This window comes from Pogona vitticeps, chromosome 5 (genome assembly GCF_051106095.1).
Source record: "Pogona vitticeps strain Pit_001003342236 chromosome 5, PviZW2.1, whole genome shotgun sequence".
Classification (NCBI taxonomy): domain Eukaryota; kingdom Metazoa; phylum Chordata; class Lepidosauria; order Squamata; family Agamidae; genus Pogona; species Pogona vitticeps.
This window is the reverse complement of record NC_135787.1, coordinates 145,842,273-145,861,119: the sequence shown is the minus strand read 5'-3', so window position 1 is coordinate 145,861,119 and position 18,847 is coordinate 145,842,273.

The window sequence follows — 18,847 nt, the reverse complement described above, 5'->3', positions numbered from 1 at the left end:
ACCGGTCTCTGGCCGGAAAAAGTTATTGGGGGCGAGGGAATCGCAGCGTCCGTAATTTCCCCAACCCCATAGTCACACTGCCTGGGGGAGTCTGAGGTTGGAGGGCAAAAAAAGTAACTTCCAACGCTACGAGGCTAAATGATTGTGTTTATCGAACCTCCCACCCTTCACGGCCTTAAAACAAATGGCCCCTCGACGTGATAAATAGAAATCAAACACAATTGAACCAAATGGGAATGTGCCACTTTGCATTTAATTTATTTATTTATTTATTTATTTATTTTTATTTATTTATTTATTTATTTATTTATTTATTTATTTATTATTCGATTTATACCCCGCCCCTCTAGACAGAGTCTACTCTGGGCTGCTTAATTTCCTGTGCCTCAATAAAGGACAAACGTATGTCTGAATCTTCAGATATACAAACAGGGAAAGGTAGCCATTCTGGCCTCTGGGGGGCGGGGTTAGAAAAATCCTACCCTTTTTGTTCCTGACAGAAGCAAAAGGGTATAATTCATATATATTAATAAAATGTATATTTCACTCAGTAATATCAAGAGCAGCTGATGTATCTTTCATAGTACACAATGAGGGGCCTATAGCACACTGACATAGGATAATGATCGCTTTGGTAGGCCATGAAAAAGGACATAAAAGTGCAAACAGTGAGGATGTCCAGATTACCTCCTCAAGTGAGATGTTAAAAAAAGACATAGTGGAAGGAGTGGACCCATGAATTAGGGCATCTGCATCCTTTCCTGATGGGGAGTGAGAGAAGAGGGACCCACAGACATTCCGCTAAGGCTCAAACCAGTGTACAGTAGTTTTAATCTATATAAATCCTAGAAGTAATCCAAAAAACATTGGAGGAAAGAGACATTTTATCTTCAATATTTGAAATTCCAAAAAGGGTAACTTGGAAAATATTGCATTAGACATTGAGCAGCAAAAGCTTAGAAAAACTTTATTGTCTTATGAGAGTTTATCCCTATTCAACCACTGTTTTCTGTTCTATATGCATGTTTACCTAGTATCTCTAACATTTAAAATCATCTCCAGACCTATTCAGCTCCCCCAGTCACATTAAAAAAGGAGCCAGGTTGCTTTGCCCAAGGAAGAAACAAGTCATAGTGGGCAGCTGAATTTTATCATTCTTAAATACGGAGGATTAAATCTCTGCCTTCCTTGCTTCCAAGCATTCCATAATTTTAAGTGCCCTCTTTCTGCATGTCTCTGCTTGTACCTTTTGCCCAAGTGGTTAATATGCTGCGGCAATGGTGTGAAAATTATTACCCATTCACCCTTCCCAATTTTAGGCAAGGCTAGCTTTGATGGATCACATGTGGTCCTGGAATTTGTTTTACAGGAAAAACCTGGAGCCCCAACATGCAGCTGCAGAACCCCAAGTTGAAATTTAAAATTGACTCCTCACCATTCATTAACCTAGATACAATCCATAAAACTAAGCATGTAGCAAAATCACAGTTCACAAACCTCTGTGTGCATGGAACCACCCAATATGCGCTATGATTTCCCTCCCAGCTCTTCTAAATCCTCAAAGGGCAAAAGGGGGATAAGAAAAAACCACCAATTATTCTTTCCCTAGTCTGCCTTCTCTCTTAGTGCCATGTTCATCTAAACATGGCGGCCAATGAGAACAGAAGGAACTACTTATGAAATTATTTTCTTTACAAAGGAATTTGGCAAGGAGATAAAAGGCAGAGCTTCTGTGGGATATGTTTAATGGCTTATTAATGCTGTTATATACTATGACAGCCAGTGTGATGTCATGATTAGACAGCTACTCTAGAAGCTACCAGCAGAGCCCATTGTTTGTGTTGCTATTAAACAAATACAAGCCTGGATCAGTTGGGAATTACCAGTCAATGTCTCATACCTATACTTATTTAAAACAATTATATATGCACTATAAATTTTCATAGTGGCAGTGCTGGTCTGGTTTGTTTTTCATGTCCACACAAAGAAAAAAAATGGAGGTGAGATGAAACGGCAAATGCTTACCAATAACAACAACAACAACAACAACAACAACAACAACAACAACAACAACAACAACAACAACAACAACAACAACAACAACAACAACTCTGACTTCGAACCTCCACTGCTTTGTGGCTATATCCACCAATGGAAAAGGATTCAGAAGTTAGCTCCAAGCAAAATCCGGAGCCGGAGTCCCGGAGGCAGTCTGTGTCATTCTGTCAACTCCTGCAACGTCGCTGAAACCAGTTGTATTGGCTCTTGCCGTTCCATTGGACTATTTTAGTGACATGGAGAGGGGAGATTTGCTGCTTGGGGAACAGTCTATCCTCCATATTATTTTACCCAGGCTTTGTGCCCTGGTGACACTCCAGCTTCACATACAGCGTCAAAACACTAGATGCTGTTCCAAGTCCTCCATGCAGAGCAAGTTACCATAGTCTCTCGAGACTGAAGGATGCCTATCACCTCGGATAATGCTGCCCACAGCTCCACTTCGGTGTGAAATAATCATCCACACAGGCTATAAAATAGGATAATTAGGAGTGCACTAAGTTGCACCAACAAAACAAGCCTCTCGCATTGTGCCAAAAAGGAACAGAACAGCTCTCAAAGTAGAAACGTGTGGAGACCATAATTTGATTTGAACGAAATTATACCAACAGTGATCCAAGTAATATGTATACAGTAGGACCCCCATATCTGTGGGACCAGTATCTCCTGATTCATTTAGCCACAGTCTGAAAATGTTAAAAATATTATAAGAAAAATTCTAGAAATATATATATATATTTAAAACGATGGTTCCAAAGCAAAGACAAGTGCTTTCTGTATACTTGTGTCCTTGTTTCCAATTTGCTACCAGTAAGGAAAACAAGGCAGGCCTCCCATGTTTGGCCTGCTGGGTAACAATACCTTGACCAAACTTTGTCATCCCACTTTGTGATGCAGTTCATCACCTTTATAAATATTTGGTCCAGCAGAGACTTTTTGCCCCTCTTTGAGGTAGAGCCATGTTGTCCTCAGGAGACAAGAATCTGGAAAGCAGCAGAGGCTCGCTATCAACATAACCAAAAAAGAGAGAGGAAAAGACCCCAGAAGACGTTTCCTCAAGCAAGAGATCCAGGGCAGGGAAGTTCATTCTAACTTGCTGCTTATGTTGCATTTGTGTCTTTCCACTGCAATCACCAGCACGGCTGGCAATTGATGACAACTCCAAAGAGAGAACAGAGTCAGAGGCATAACACCAATATCAGGTAAAGTATTCTAAAAGTTTGGGGACTGAAATAGGTGTCAGGGAGCCCTCTGGAGGCGGAGTGGGTTTCCTGGAGGGTGGGGAGCTTTAGACCGGGCCTACCAGAGAAGACCCAAGACCTTTCGTCTGATAAAACAATGGGTCAGGAAACCAAGGGTTTTATACTTCATCTGTTGCAGCTGCGTTTATACCCCACCAAAGGAATCACCAGGAAACAAGAACAATTGTGAAGGATCTGGAGCCACCCCGCCTCTCCTTCCTTCTCCTGCGCTGCAGGAGTAAAGAAGTTCCCTGACTGCCTGCATTTTTTTTCCTCTGGGCTTGAGGTGGGCCTGCAATTCCCAGAGTCCTTTGAGGCAGCTCAAATGATACCAACATCAGGTAAAGTATTCTAACAGTTTGGGGACTGAAATAGGTGGCAGGGAAGGCCAGGGAGTCCTCCGGAGGCAGAGGCGGTTTTCCTTGGGGGTTAGACGGGGCCTACAAGGAGCTCTGTTGGCAAGTAGATTCAAAATTTTGCGGCCGGAGCTGTTTGTTTCTTGGATTGACTCATCATGGAAAACAGCTTGGCAACAACTTCTAAAAACAAAAAAAGAGGAAAAGACCCAAGACCTTTCCTCCCACAAAACAAGTGGTGTGAGGAAGACAAATCTGTTTTACTGCCTTTGTTGCAGTTGCCTTTATACTCCCCCCCTCTCAAAAGGAAATCACCCATTGCCAGAAGTCACAACTCCTGTGAACAAGATAACAGTATGGAGGCATGATACCAACATCAGGTGAAGTATTCTAACAGTTTGGGGACTGAAATAGGTGGCAGGGAGGCAGCTTTCCCGGGGGGGGGTAGACCGGGCCTACCAGAGAACCCCATGATATATTAGGTGGACTGTGATACTAAAAGGGAGGACAGAGAAGCCCCCTCCTCTATTTCCATCTTTTTAAAAATATGTTCATAATTAGGACCACAAGAAAAGGTGAGGAAGGGGGCTATTTCCACTCCATCAGTTCTGGCCCAACAAGGCAGCACAAACCAGCAGAGGAGAAATATGGGAAAGGTGGGGGTCACCTGCCTTGCATCTTCCCAATCTTTACCCCAATGTTTTCTCCTCATGCTGCCACTGTTGCTGCTGCCTCCTTACTTGTCAGGTACAATAAACGTTTTCATGAGTAGACTTGCTTATGAGTAAACCAGCAATCCAAAGATCTCTGTGAACCCTTCTCACAGGAGAATAAGAATAAACATCTCCAGTGTGAAGAAAAGGATTGCTCAAGTGGGAGATAAAATAGATCACACACTGAAGATAAGAATCTTTTAAGCAGCAAACCAGACCACTCCTGATTCCCCTGTCTGGACAGGTCCAATGTTAGGCAACAGAAGTATGTCTTTATTGAACTAGTTAAATCAAGATTTCTGTATTTACTTATTTAGGCGAACTGTCACAAGCAACATAAAACTTCAGATTCACTGCATAGAGCAGACTGTCTTCTCTTAATCAGTTTTAATTTTTGTCTGGAACTCTAAGAAAACCACATCCACTCACAAGAAACAGCAAAAAAGGTACTGCTTTGACCTGTCTCTCTAAATGACAGGTTCTGCAAATTATAAAGTTTTGTTGAAATAAAAATAAACACAAACCAACACAACCGGATATTAATGTGCTGATCACAGTCTTCCCTAGAAAACAAATTCCAGGATCAGACATATTCCACAAAAGCTAGCCTTATAGTGTGTATGTATAAAACCACAATTTGTGTACAATTACCACAGTATGTTAGCCACATATGTAAATGGCAGAGCCATGCATAGTGTATTGAAAATTCTGCACAGCTCTGAAGACCAAAGTGCTTCATCTTTGTTATTAACAAAAGCTTAAAAGAACTCACCAATTTCATCTGTTTAATTTTTTGAGGATCAGGCAGAATGTTTTCACTTGTTATTTATTATATCTTCTTGCTTCACTTCCTTCTAAGACCTTACAGATCACTGCATAGATTGTTCACTTGTACCCATCTACCTGACAGGGCTGTTTTAAGTTGAGACACTGCGACTGATTCAGCATATAATGTGTTGCACAGATGAGTGGCAGTGTTGACTCATCCATTAGGGCAAATGGATGCTGCCCGCCTCACCTAAGCTTAAAGTGTCTTTGGCAAACCTCCTGTCTGCCCCCTTACCAGAAGCAAAGGGTCAGGATTATGCCTTTGTTCCCTTCCTGTATGTTTTTCAGTTGCCTTGGAGAATGGGCGGGTGGATAGGGATGTATGGACTTTTGCTCCGGTTACATCTGACACTCCTGGTTCTATTCCATCTCCAACTATGTCTTCTACTCCACCAATCACAATGGACACCAGCCACCAGTAAGAGAGCAAGCATCTGAACCTAATTTTTCTGAGGTCTAATCATGGACCCATCCAGGTTCTCTTTTTTGTTTTCTTATTGTAGGATCAGAAAGGGAAGTATAAGCCCACATATGTACCATAATCCAGACAATATAGTCTTATGAGACCAAGTACACAGTAATCTGTTCCTCCTTAGTTTTATCTTTGGGCTGTTGGTTAGTTATATAAATGTTCAGCCTGATGTTTTGCAAAAGTTAATGCATCTCTATAAAACACAACACAATTTTCAAAGATCTTAATCCTGTATTAAAGCAATGGCTATATGAAAGGAAGCCCAGTAAACAATGTAACATAATACTCTTGTTATACATAAAACATTCCTTTCTTTATTTTCCCATTAATTCTTACTCAGTGTTCCAAAACACACTTAAAGCCCATGCTTACTCAGAAATAAGTCCCACTGAATTCAACTAAACTTGGTTCCAAGTTTGCATAGGATTTCAGTCAGTTGAAATTCCTTTTAAAACATAGAGAACTGCTCCAGAGAACAAGTTGGGGGGGAAAGAGTCCACACTCTTCAAAACAAAAACAAAAACCTAGACACATTGGCCTCTAAGATTGACATGTTGTAACTGGATATAAAACATTCTACTTCGCCAAGATTCATTGAAGAACACTGGTCTTGGTTTTGAATTCCTACCCTCCATATGTTTTCTGTTGTTAGAATTTTGAATTCCCATACATTTTCTCCTTCCTAGCTCTAGCCAGATTATAGTATATAGCTGGGAAGGCAGATGGGACCTGCAGTCCATCAACACTTGAAGGGCTACACATTCCCCATCCCTGTGCTAGGCTCTCAACACACACCTACATAGATTCTACAGCAGAGATGGCCAAAGTGTGCTTCTCCAGATGTTGTCTCAACATGGTTCACCACTAGCTGTGCTGATGGGAGATCCACTCCAGCATTATGTGGAAGGCTGCACTTGTAACATGAAATCTTATGCCAGATAAAACTTGTTAGTCTTTAAAGTGCTACAGAACTCTACAGGATTCCCTTTTGATAGAGCTTTAAAATGTAGTTCAAGTGCTGTTGGACACAAGACAGAATAGGGTTCAACTAATTATCTGTCCACTCTGCTACTTAGCAAACTCCATACCTGAGGTGATACGAAGTTTGACATAGAGGGGCCCTGGCTTTTCAGACTGGGAGATTTCACCTTTCATGTTGAAACTACTTTCGGATGTGGCTTAGGACTTCATAATCTCTAAAATAACCATGCGATTGTTCTGGAGTGGCCCAGTCCTTCCAAGTGCACAGATCAGGACTGGGCCATGGCCCAGGGGCTGGGAACTCCTGCAGTACAGAACCCAGGGCCACTTACAACAGATTAAAGCAGATACAGATTTTTAAATTGTTGCAATAATAAAACAAAGATAATAAGTTGTATTAACATCAAACTCTGATTGAAACAGTTTAAAATCCTTCAAAATCACAAGGAAGGAAGGAAGGAAGGAAAGGAAAGGAAGGAAAGGAAGGAAGGAAAGGAAGGAAGGAAGGAAGGATATGATACTCATCACTATCTGGAAACACAAATACCAGCATGATCTGAATCAAGAATTAGCTTTGAGTGTCTCCAAAAAACTACATAGAGTAGTCAAGCGCCAATCTGTGTGCCCTTATTCAGGTACTGACTGTGTTGGTGAGCAGAGCGTAATCAGTAGTATAAGGTCCCTTATACTAGTCATATCTCTAACATATACCTTTTATTTGAAATTAGAACCCAACAGTTTTCAGAAATTAAGTTTTCCAGACTAAAAGGCATTTACTTTTGACCCTTATTAGGGACAAGCTTTTAGAATTTTAGCTCATATCTTGTCTGGAAATAGATTAGACCACATTCTTTGAGATGCAACCCTGACTTAAATTAGCTCTGAATCTAGTTGAACCACATTATTATCTAAACAACCACTTCTCCAGACTAAGGAACAAAGGGAAATTATTTTGTGTCCTTCCACAACTGCTAAAAATCTCTGTGCCACTGGACTGAAATAAATGGCTATGATCCAGAACTCCAAAGGAACAAGATCTCAACTCATATCTGGCCATTCCTATTAAGCCTAGACACAGGCAATGCACACATTGTTTGGATGCCACATTGTGTTTCTCAGAGGCTTCCAAGACTGCAATGAGATTTCAAAACAGGGTGTGTGCTTGGAGGCAATTGGAGCTTTTGAATCATTCCACTGCTGTCTCCCCCATGCACACATTTAAAAAGTGCATATAGAAAAATGAATACATTTCATATTTGTGGAAAACATTGCTTAGAAACACTTTAGTGAGTAGGAAGAGAATGTTTAGGCAAGGTGCACAAAATAAAATATGTGCACTATTTTAAAAAGACACGTAACAATAAAGACCTATATTCTCCTGCATATATGTATATAGACAGAACCAGCAATGGATTGGATGTAAAAGTGGGAAAGGTAGATCAAAACCTCCTTCATTCAGATATCTGTTGTGCTGCTTCAAACTCACAGGTAAGCCAGGGTTCAAACTAAGCTTTGTGTTTTGAGTTAGGGCATTTAATAGTAATTGTGTCATCCTCTTGAGGGCACTTCCACAGGCGGTACTGTTTAGCAACGTTCACAGGTAAGATTCATATTGGTAAGTTACAAGAATAGTTGGATACATCTGGAAATAATGGCTGAAATCTAACAGCAAGACACAACTAGAGTAGGCCCGCTGAATCAGTGGGGATTTGACAAGTCAGGAGCTACGTATGATTCAATGGGCATTCTCTAGTTGTGACTTACTCCTGGGTTTCAGCCATTGTACTTCAACTTAATTATTTTTATATATCCTGTAATCCAGTGGTCCCCAACCTTGGGCCTCCAGGTGTTCTTGGATTACAACTCCCAGAAGCCTTCACCACCACCTCTGCTGGCTAGGATTTCTGGGAGTTGAAGTCCAAGAACATCTGGAGGCCCAAGGTTGAGGACCACTGCTGTAATCCACATCAGATAATCCCTTCCACACATCCTGACTTCTCCCCTTTCCCCTGCCTCTCCTCTGATACTTCATTTTAAAAATTTGCCTCAGAAAGTATTATTGAAAAACTACAGCTGGGAACAAAAGCAAAACATAGCCAGTTCGTTTTCAGTACACAAAGAACTGATAAGATGGCAGTAACTCAATTCATTGAGTTTTGTGCCAGTGTTCCCGATGAGGAAGTAAACAGTGATGCTTACATTATGTGAACAGATAGAATAACAACAACAAAAACCAGAGCACCGTTTGTTTTGTTACTTATATTTGCCTAAAATGTTGATTAACAAAGAATTAGATACGGAAGCCTGTGTTGAACAATAAGAATAACCATACAAGCTTTTACAACACAATGTAAAAAGGGGGGGGGACATTATTTTAAGTATGCTTCTTGATAAGCAAGTAGAAAAGGAAAACAAAAGTGCTGTTCATTTTATAAAGCTTTAGCCTCATAATAAGTAATAGTTCCCTAATTCAGTGTGGTAACAATGAGGAGTATGAACTCATAAAACATTGTGTAATACAGTATTTATGTTTGAAACATTTAAAATGTTAAAGCATGTAACATTAATTCAGGATGTACTGCTCAAATATGGTTTTAAGGAAGTTACTCCAAGTGAGGACATTTTCCTGACTACAAGATGTCTTGGCTAGAAGCTGCCTCCTCATATAGGTCTCCCAGCTGTTAGATATCTTGTACCCAAGGGAACCCAACTCTGAAGATCCTTGTTCCTGAGAGAGCTAACATTCGGTATCATGGTGTTTTGACTAACTCTAAACATCAAAGGTATTTAAATAGAGACTTCTCTCATGCTTATGAAACATCTCAGAGGGAAACATCTCCAAAAGCTGGATATCATCTCACAGAGCATATCTCCCAAGAACCACAGCCACCTGCTTCTTGCAAACAAGTGGGAAGATGCTTATGGACTGAGAGCAGCCAGGAGATAACCATGGGAATAACATAGATAAAGGCTGAAAAGATGGGCGAGCATTTCTTTTTTAGAGAAAATACTGTTCTGTGTGTCAACTATATGCCTATTGCTAAATAATGCTTTTCATTTTATATTTTCTTATTATAAAAAACTCTTATGTTCTTCAATGTGTTTTTGAAAAAGCTTTTAAAGCCTTTGGAGTTATACTGCTTTTTAGTTTTAAATGAAATATTATAAAGATGTATTCTCTGCATTCATAAGCTATGAGCTCCTATTTTATAACGTTTTTGTAACTTTTGATCCAGGCACAACTAAAATTCTTGTCTGGACTTTGGATAGCTATAAGCTTACAAATGAGGTGTATTTTCTGACAAGTTGTTGCACCCCCTCCCCCAGCTTCCCTGTTTGTTTTCCCTAACACCCAGGTTCGCCTTTGGGCACGCCTTTTTTCATCCTTTTTATGCTGGTGTTTTAATCATGGTGTTACAATATTCAAACAGTTTATTTTATTTCTTATTACTTGTAACTCCTTCAGTTCTCAAATACACCAACTTTCCAAGTCCTTGCCCTAATCCTAACCTGTCTATCTTAACGCTTTCAATCCCTCTATATATCTCTCTCTTCCTCTCTTTAACTCTGCAACTGCCCTAACTGTCCCAAACTGTCTTTTTTCCCCCTCGTTCTGTTGGTTCCGCCCCTCCTGTCCTGTCATAGGCTCCCACATCAGAGCTCTAACCTGACGGATAGGAGTGACGTGTGAGCTATCTCTCACACAAGTGTTTGTTCAAAGCTTAAATTCAGTTTTTATGGATTTTAAAGTATTTTGAATCTATTATTTTTGCATGTCTACATGACTTCTGGATTTAAGTATATGGGCTTACAGTTTTTTCTTCCTCTGTGAAACTGTCTTTGATAACTTTTGACTCTGCTACTTTAAAGCATGAAACCTAGAAATTATTTAAATAAATAGAACTTGTATAGAATTACCATGTTCTGGAGTGGCCTGGAATTATTGCAACAATGTAGACATGTAAAATGAGATACCCAGATGAGTTTACAAACAGATTGTGGCTAATTATTTGGTTTCGTTCTGCTATTAACCCTTTACTGGAATAATGTCAGCTATGACAAATCACAGAGTCTGTTCTCTTTGCCTAGGAGATCTGTAAAATTTTGTAAGACTCCTAGAGGTTAGTTGTCCAAATCAGGATCCTAAAACAGGAATGGGCAACTCTGTAAGGCTTGGAAGACAAATTGATGACCCCATGATACACCAGGGGGCCCGCATCACTACAAAATTACTGACAAAATATTGAAAAGCGGAGTGCAAGTGTCTAAAAGTCTGCTTCTGTTTTGTTTTGTTTTTAAACGTGGGAGGTTTGGGAGGGTACCCTATACCCTGTTCTGTTACAAGTTTATCATGCCTAGAGCCTGCAGATGTGGAAAATAGTATTTTTGCCTGATTTATTTATTTATTATGATTGAGGGGATCAAGTGGCCCGGATCCACAAAAATGGTCTTGATGGCTACATGTGGCCCATGCACAACACTTTGTCCACCTCAGTGGAATAAACATAAGGCTCAAGAACCTTATCAGGCCCTCCAAGATCCCCAATATGATTTAGACAATTCCAACCAACCTCCACACAAACTATTCTTCAGAGTAGGAATTTGATGCTTCTTATGTGGCAAGATGGCTGTCTTGCAATAGCTGGCAGTGCACTATTAACCACTAATTTGCAAGAACTGAAACTACAACATTCAGACTCCAGTATGAACTGAGGAACCTTTGGCCTGCCACAGGTTTGACCTATAACACCCCTTAGCCTCATCCACCATGGTAAGTGGTAAGAAACTGTGGAAGTTGTAGCCCCAAACATGAAAAGTCAAAGTCTGCTGGGTGTGTAATTTGACACTGAGTGTTCTTCTTCAGTATCTGATATCTCACACATTTCAATTCGATTCCTCTTATTCAGAGAATTCTTTTCCTCAGGTTCTCCCTCTGCCTGAGCCAGTAGGGAATACATTTTTAAACAGTCTTCCCCAATGGTTATTGTAGGTTTTTCGGGCTGTCTGGCCATGTTCTTGAGGTTTTTCTTTCTAACGTTTTGCCTGTCTCTGTAGCCGGCATCTTCAGAGGACAGGAGTCAGAACTCTGTCTGTGCTGCACAAAATAGCCTACCATCGGATCCTAGCCATGAAAGCCTTCGAGAATACAGTCTTCCCCAATTGTATCTTCAAATGTGCTAGATTATGAGAGAGAGGATGAAGTACAGCCTGTTACATACAGCACTGATGTTACCTGTCTGTCATGGGTTTGGAGGGAAAGTTCCATCCTATGGGGAGTGGAAGGCGGGACATCAGGAGGAGGGGCTGTACTGTATATATATGTGGAGCGTGTGTGGAGAAGTTTAGAAGCTGGAGGAAAAGCTGAGAGAAGAAGCTTGAGTGGGAGTCTGTGTGTCAGACAGGGTACTACTGTGTGTCAGTCAGTACCAACCTGATAGGTTCAGGTGTCTGTATGGTTAGCCAGAACTGATAGGTTCAGGGTCTGTGCTTCAAGTTAAGTGTTCTGTGTGAACCAAACTGTGTGTATGTATGATTGAGACTAAGCCACGTTACTGTATCTTATTCACTTGATCATTTTATTTTTCCCTGTGTGTTATTTAATAAACCTTGTTCTTTTATTTGTTAAAAATCCATCCCTGGTCTGTGTGACTTCTTATAGGGAATGGTTGGTGGCAGCTTAGTGAAACTGTGGCATATCCCAGTAGGTCTGGGTTTGTCACATTGATTGGTGTCCAGCGTGTGGGATACGACTGGTCCAGTTGTCCAGTGGTCCAGCAAAGCCTTGGCAAGTGTGCCCAGAGCAAGGGGGGGTCTAGTCAGGGACAATCTGAGGGCGCGTAGGTAATCTTCTAGGTGTACCTCACGGGGAGGTGCGCTAGTGGAAGAACGTGCCAACTGGGGGCTAGATTAGGGAGCTCTGAGGCAACCTGTTTTGGCGGGAAAAAGGCTGAGGCAAAACTGTGTAAAGTAGAAGTGATTTAGCCTGCCTGCTGAGAGGCCTAGCAGAGGGGGGTAGACTCTGGCTCGCAACTGTTGCAAGTTAGTGCTGAAGAACAGCAGTAATCTATAGAAAGCTGGTTCTGAGGCAAAAGAAAAAAAAAGTGGTCGCTTTATTTTGAGGCTTGACTTTTGAAAGCAGCCTGTTCTGGGGGGGGATTATGCCCTTGACTCGAAGCCAAATGGCAGAAATGGGTGAAGTGAAAGACCCCCAGGTTGACCAAGGTTCTGAGGATGAATTTGGCTCAGTGCAGGGTGACAGCATGGGAGAACAGAACCCAGAGCTCAGAAAAATACTCCTAGCCCAACAGCATGAACTGAGGGTGAGGGAAATGGAGGAAAGATTAGAGAGAGAAAGAAGGGAGGAAAGGGAAAGGCAATTTGAAATGGAGCAAAGGGAAAGAGAGAAACAAAGGCAATTTGAAATAGAGAGAGTGGAAAGAGCGTTTGTGGACTTCTCAGTAAGGGAAACTGAGAAGATGACCATCATGCGATCTTTAATCAGTGGCAGCCTGGCAGAAGTCTATGCAGAGATGCCAGAGGAGCTGTTAAAAGATTTTGCAGAGTTTAAAAAACTGGTGTTTGCCAGACATGGGATAAATGCGGAACAGCTGAGGCAAAGATTCAGGTCAATCACCAAGAAACCAGAGCAGACTTTTACCCAAGTGGGGGCCCAATTGGTGAGGCTGCTAGAGAAATGGCTATCTCAGGAGGGGACAGAGACCTTTCAGCAGCTCAAAGACTTGATAGCGCTGGAACAGTTCTATTCAGTCCTGAATGGGGAACTGAAATTCCAGGTGAGGGAAAGGAAACCGAAATCTGTGGCAGAAGCCGCCGAGATCGCAGATTTTATTTCCCAAATAAGAAAGCCCTTGGGTGAGGGGAAATCGATGGGGAAACCTAAAGAAACCTACAGCAAGTACTCTCAAGGACCAGGGAAAAGCCAGCAAGGGGGAGGGGCCCATGGTGAAGGGAAGCCCTCAGACATGAAACCAAGACCTCAGATTTTGGAGGGAAAACCAAAACAAGATGAGAAAGACTCAAAATATAGCAGAAAATGTTATTTCTGTCAGGGAAAGGGCCATCTAATCTCAGAGTGTGAGAAATTAAAGCAGCTAAAAGGAATTGTGCCTCAGGATTCGAGTGGAACCAAGCCAAAAGCTGTGTTCTGTGTCCAGAAAGAGCAAAGCTCCTTGTCACTGAGGGAGCCTGTTGCCATGGCTACTCAATCTGGAACAGTTACATCTGCTGATCAGGCTGAGGAAAATGGTCCTCTTGTGGAGGTCAAGTGCTGCTTACTTGTGAGAACAGATTCTCAGTTGTTTGAAACAGCAGGGGTGGACGTAGGAATACTTGACCATCAGTATCGGGGGTTGAGGGACACTTGTTCCCAGGTGACCTTGTGCCATCCAGATATTATTCCTAGGGAATATATAATCCCAAATGAGAGCATGAAGGTGGCAGGGATTGAGGGGCAGGTGATCTCACTGCCAGTAGCGGAGGTACCTGTGAACTTTCAAGGCTGGAGGGGAGTTTGGCGGCTAGCGATTTCATCGACTCTGCCAGCAGCCGTGCTCGTGGGAAATGACCTGGCTGAACATATGAAACGGGTGCTAGTGATTACACGTTCACAAGCCACCACGGGGACAGTTCAGGGGGGTACTGATGAGCCAGAGACGGAAGCAGAGGGGAGTTCAGAAGCTGTGGTGGAAACCTTAACCACAGACAGCCGATTTGGCCAAGAGCAAAAGGCAGACGCCACTCTCCAAAAGTGTTTTGAACAGGTGACTGACGCCCAGCTAACACCTGAAACCCCAGTGAGATTTCTAGAGGAAAAGGGGATTTTGTATAGAGAGACCCTGAGGAATATCTCAAAAGGGGGAGATGGGATCCGAAGTCAGCTAGTGGTACCTGAAAAGTATCGCCCCATGATCTTACAAAGGGGGCACTCTGACATGTTTGCTGCGCACTTAGGGGTGAACAAAACACAGCAGAGAATCACACAGAATTTTTACTGGCCTGACATAGGGAAGCAGATCAGGGAGTTCTGTAAACAATGTGATGTGTGTCAAAGGCAGGGGAATAGCCGCGACAGGACCAAAGCAAAGTTGTGCCCTTTGCCTGTGATTGACACTCCGTTCAAATGCATAGGGGTGGATATTGTGGGACCTTTGCCCAAGGCCACAAAGAGGGGGAACAGGTTCATTCTCACCATTGTGGACCATGCCACGAGGTACCCTGAAGCCATTCCCTTGACTAACATTGAAACTAACACAGTGGCAGATGCCTTGGTGGGGTATATGTCCAGGATGGGATTTGCCTCAGAAATAATCACAGATTTGGGCGCATCGTTCACATCGAAGCTCATGAAACGGTTATGGCAAATCTGTGGAATTAAGCACAGGGAAACCACTGCCTATCACCCTGAAAGTAATGGGTTAACTGAGAAGTTCAATGGGACTCTAATGTGCATGATTAGGGCTTACTTGGCAGAGAATCCAAACAATTGGGACCAGAAGCTGCAATCCCTTTTGTTTGCTTATCGATCAGTGCCACAAGCCAGTACCGGGTTCAGTCCGTTTGAACTTTTATTTGGGTGAAGGGTGAAAGGGCCCCTTGATTTGATCAAACAAAATTGGGAGCAGATCACCCAGGATGACCCACAAGACGTTGTGACATATATAGACTCTTTAAGGAATGACCTAAAGAGAAACCTAGAGCTAGCAGCAGAGACCCTGCAAGCTCAAAAGGTCAGAAAGAAAACTTGGGATGACCAGGAAGGCAGGGAGAGGCACTTTAACCCAGGGGAGGGAGTGCTTTGGCCTAGGCCCTGCAAAAAGAGCAAGTGTCAGCTGGGTAGCCCAGAAATAAAAGACTTGGGTCACATAGTAGGGGGAGGAGTGATAAAACCCCTCGAGGCCAAGATAGAAGCAGTTCGTGATTGGCCCAGACCCAACACCAAGAAAAAAGTGAAATCATTTCTTGGGTTGGTGGGCTACTACAGAAAGTTCATCCCGAGGTTTAGCGAGATTGCGGCTCCGCTGACCGATCTGACAAGGAAGAAGGCTGATGACCGCATCCCGTGGACCAGCGACTGTGAGGAGGCGTTCCGGAGGTTGAAGGAGGCGCTCATCAACTATCCAGTGCTGCGTGCTCCAGACTTCGACCGGGAGTTCATCATCTACACCGATGCGTCTAACAGCGGGGTAGGAGCAGTTCTTTGCCAGGAGGATGAGAATGGTGACCAGCATCCAGTGTCCTACCTGAGTAGGAAACTCCAGAAAGGTGAGAGACATTTGGCAGCCGTGGAAAAGGAGTGCCTGGCCATAGTCTACGCGATCCAGAAGGCCAAGCCTTACATCTGGGGAAGACATTTTATTCTGTGCACTGACCATTCACCACTGCAATGGTTAAAGACAGTGAAAACCCACAATAGTAAACTTATGAGGTGGGCTTTAAATCTGCAAGACTATGACTTTGAAGTGAAGGTGGTCAGAGGGTCAGTGAACTGTGTTGCTGACGCCTTGTCAAGAAGACCTGAAGAATGAAGACGGCGAAAGAAACATGGACTATGTATATATTTTGATGACAAAAAGTCAAATGTGTCTGTTTATTAAACATGTTGGTTTGTATGAATAAAGGTAACTTGATGTATTGTTAATGGTAAATGTTTAAATGCCTAATAGAGTGTAAGTATAAGTAAGTATGGTATTGTATGTTATTATATGACTGTTTTTGTATGTTTTGGATCCAGGTTGTTTTTTTGGTGAAAAGCACCTTAGCTTTCCCCCTACAAAACAACTTATAAAGAGGGGAGGTGTTACATACAGCACTGATGTTACCTGTCTGTCATGGGTTTGGAGGGAAAGTTCCATCCTATGGGGAGTGGAAGGCGGGACATCAGGAGGAGGGGCTGTACTGTATATATATGTGGAGCGTGTGTGGAGAAGTTTAGAAGCTGGAGGAAAAGCTGAGAGAAGAAGCTTGAGTGGGAGTCTGTGTGTCAGACAGGGTACTACTGTGTGTCAGTCAGTACCAACCTGATAGGTTCAGGTGTCTGTATGGTTAGCCAGAACTGATAGGTTCAGGGTCTGTGCTTCAAGTTAAGTGTTCTGTGTGAACCAAACTGTGTGTATGTATGATTGAGACTAAGCCACGTTACTGTATCTTATTCACTTGATCATTTTATTTTTCCCTGTGTGTTATTTAATAAACCTTGTTCTTTTATTTGTTAAAAATCCATCCCTGGTCTGTGTGACTTCTTATAGGGAATGGTTGGTGGCAGCTTAGTGAAACTGTGGCATATCCCAGTAGGTCTGGGTTTGTCACACAGCCCTCCAGAAGTTTTTGGACCATCATTTCCATCATCCCTCAGAATCTGATATGCTGGCAAGGGCAGATGGAAGTTGCAGGCCAAAAACATCTGGAGAGCCACAACTGCCATCCCTGCAGTACAACTTCCATCATGTTCAGTCAGCATGGGAAGGTGGGAATTGCATCCAGCACACCTGAAGGCAGATACTTCTACTAGGTTATCTTCTTGACAAATGCAGAACAAACATGACTAAACAGTTGTAGTTACAGAACATGGAGGCAAATGACAATTTCATCTCAACACTTTGAATGTAAGGTTGGGAAAGGGCTAAACATAACACACTCCATCTGGGAACTGCATGTATCAATTCACTTAGCAATTAGCATGAACAACATCTTGGACTCAGTGTAATAAGTCCCTGGAAACGTCAGTTCAAAATCAGAGTGGTTAAAGAGACAAATATTCAAAGCTGCTACAAAATGGGTAGAAAGTAATGTGGCATCAACACAGCAGAAGGGTGTGTTGTAACTATTCACCTATTGTGAGAAGTTCTTGACAGCTGAAGTCACGTTTTGACTAAATACGAAATGAATATTAATGAAGGCAACAAGCATGCAAGTAGCTTTCAAAAGAGAGACAATCGGATCCTAGGTATGGTTTACACAGAAGCAAATCCTAGTGTATTCAAAGATGACATGCACATTTGATCATGTATATAGGATAACAATGTAACTGCTTGATCCTATCAAGATTCTGGCATCCTTAACCAAATGATATAAATGAGTTTTTACTGCACTTAATTCTACATAGAATCAAGATGGCGCTGCTCCTCCTTTTAAAAAAAGTACTTGCTCATTCTGATGGCAGCTTCACATAATGGCAGTGGTCCAGCCACAGTCAGTCATACTCAAATATTGTTGGAATCAATCAGATGTAAAAGAATGACTATAACTTGGAGATAAACTTGATTTTGAAATACAAATGTTGTACCTTCTGAAATTAAACCTTTTAAAGCTTTTTAGTTTTTAACCTTGTGAATGTCAGAACCTACTAAAAACTTTTCATAAGAGGAATTCCTAGAGTTAGTATGAATTTCCTTGTTTCCAAATATCATTGTCAAAGAGGATATTTATTACTTCAGCTGAGTATGTATCATTCACTGTAAGAATCTTAAGGTAGGGATCTTAGAAATAATGAAAGTGCCATATAGATGGTGCTATATGTATCGCATAGACAGCTGGGAACAACTGTGGCATTACAGCTCTTTAAACTGTAACTCCTGTAAATTCTCACCATTGGTCAATCTGGCAACAGCTGTTGGGAGTTGTAGTTCCCAAACATCTGGAAGGCCACAGCTTCCCAACTTTAACAAAGAAAGTGCTATTTAATGACTATATGAATGACTATTGTTTTGGTTATGAGTGAAGACCTTGACCACCACAAGAAATGAGGGGCTGTAAAGAGATGTATGTTCCAGTTAACTCAATCTCTTTGTGCATATAGTGGCTGAAATCTTGTTGCATGGTAGAGTAGGCCCATTTGAATCAATGAAACTTATAGAGAAGTTGACTCATCAAATTCCCAATGGTTTGATTAGTTTGCTCACTATACTAATTATGGCTTTCCTTTTACTACATTAAGGGACAGGATTTCAGTCGTCATCTCAGCTGTCATCAACACATGTGACTTGAGAGGTGTTGCATGCAAGCTTGAGAAGAGATGTTGGGATAACAACCTTGCATGCAATTAACACTGGGTATTAATAGGAGGAAGCTTTCATAAGCTAAGGTTGTTGTTGTTTAGTCGTTTAGTCATGTTCGACTCTTCGTGACCCCATGGACCAGAGCATGCCAGGCCCTCCTGTCTTCCACTGCCTCCCGGAGTTG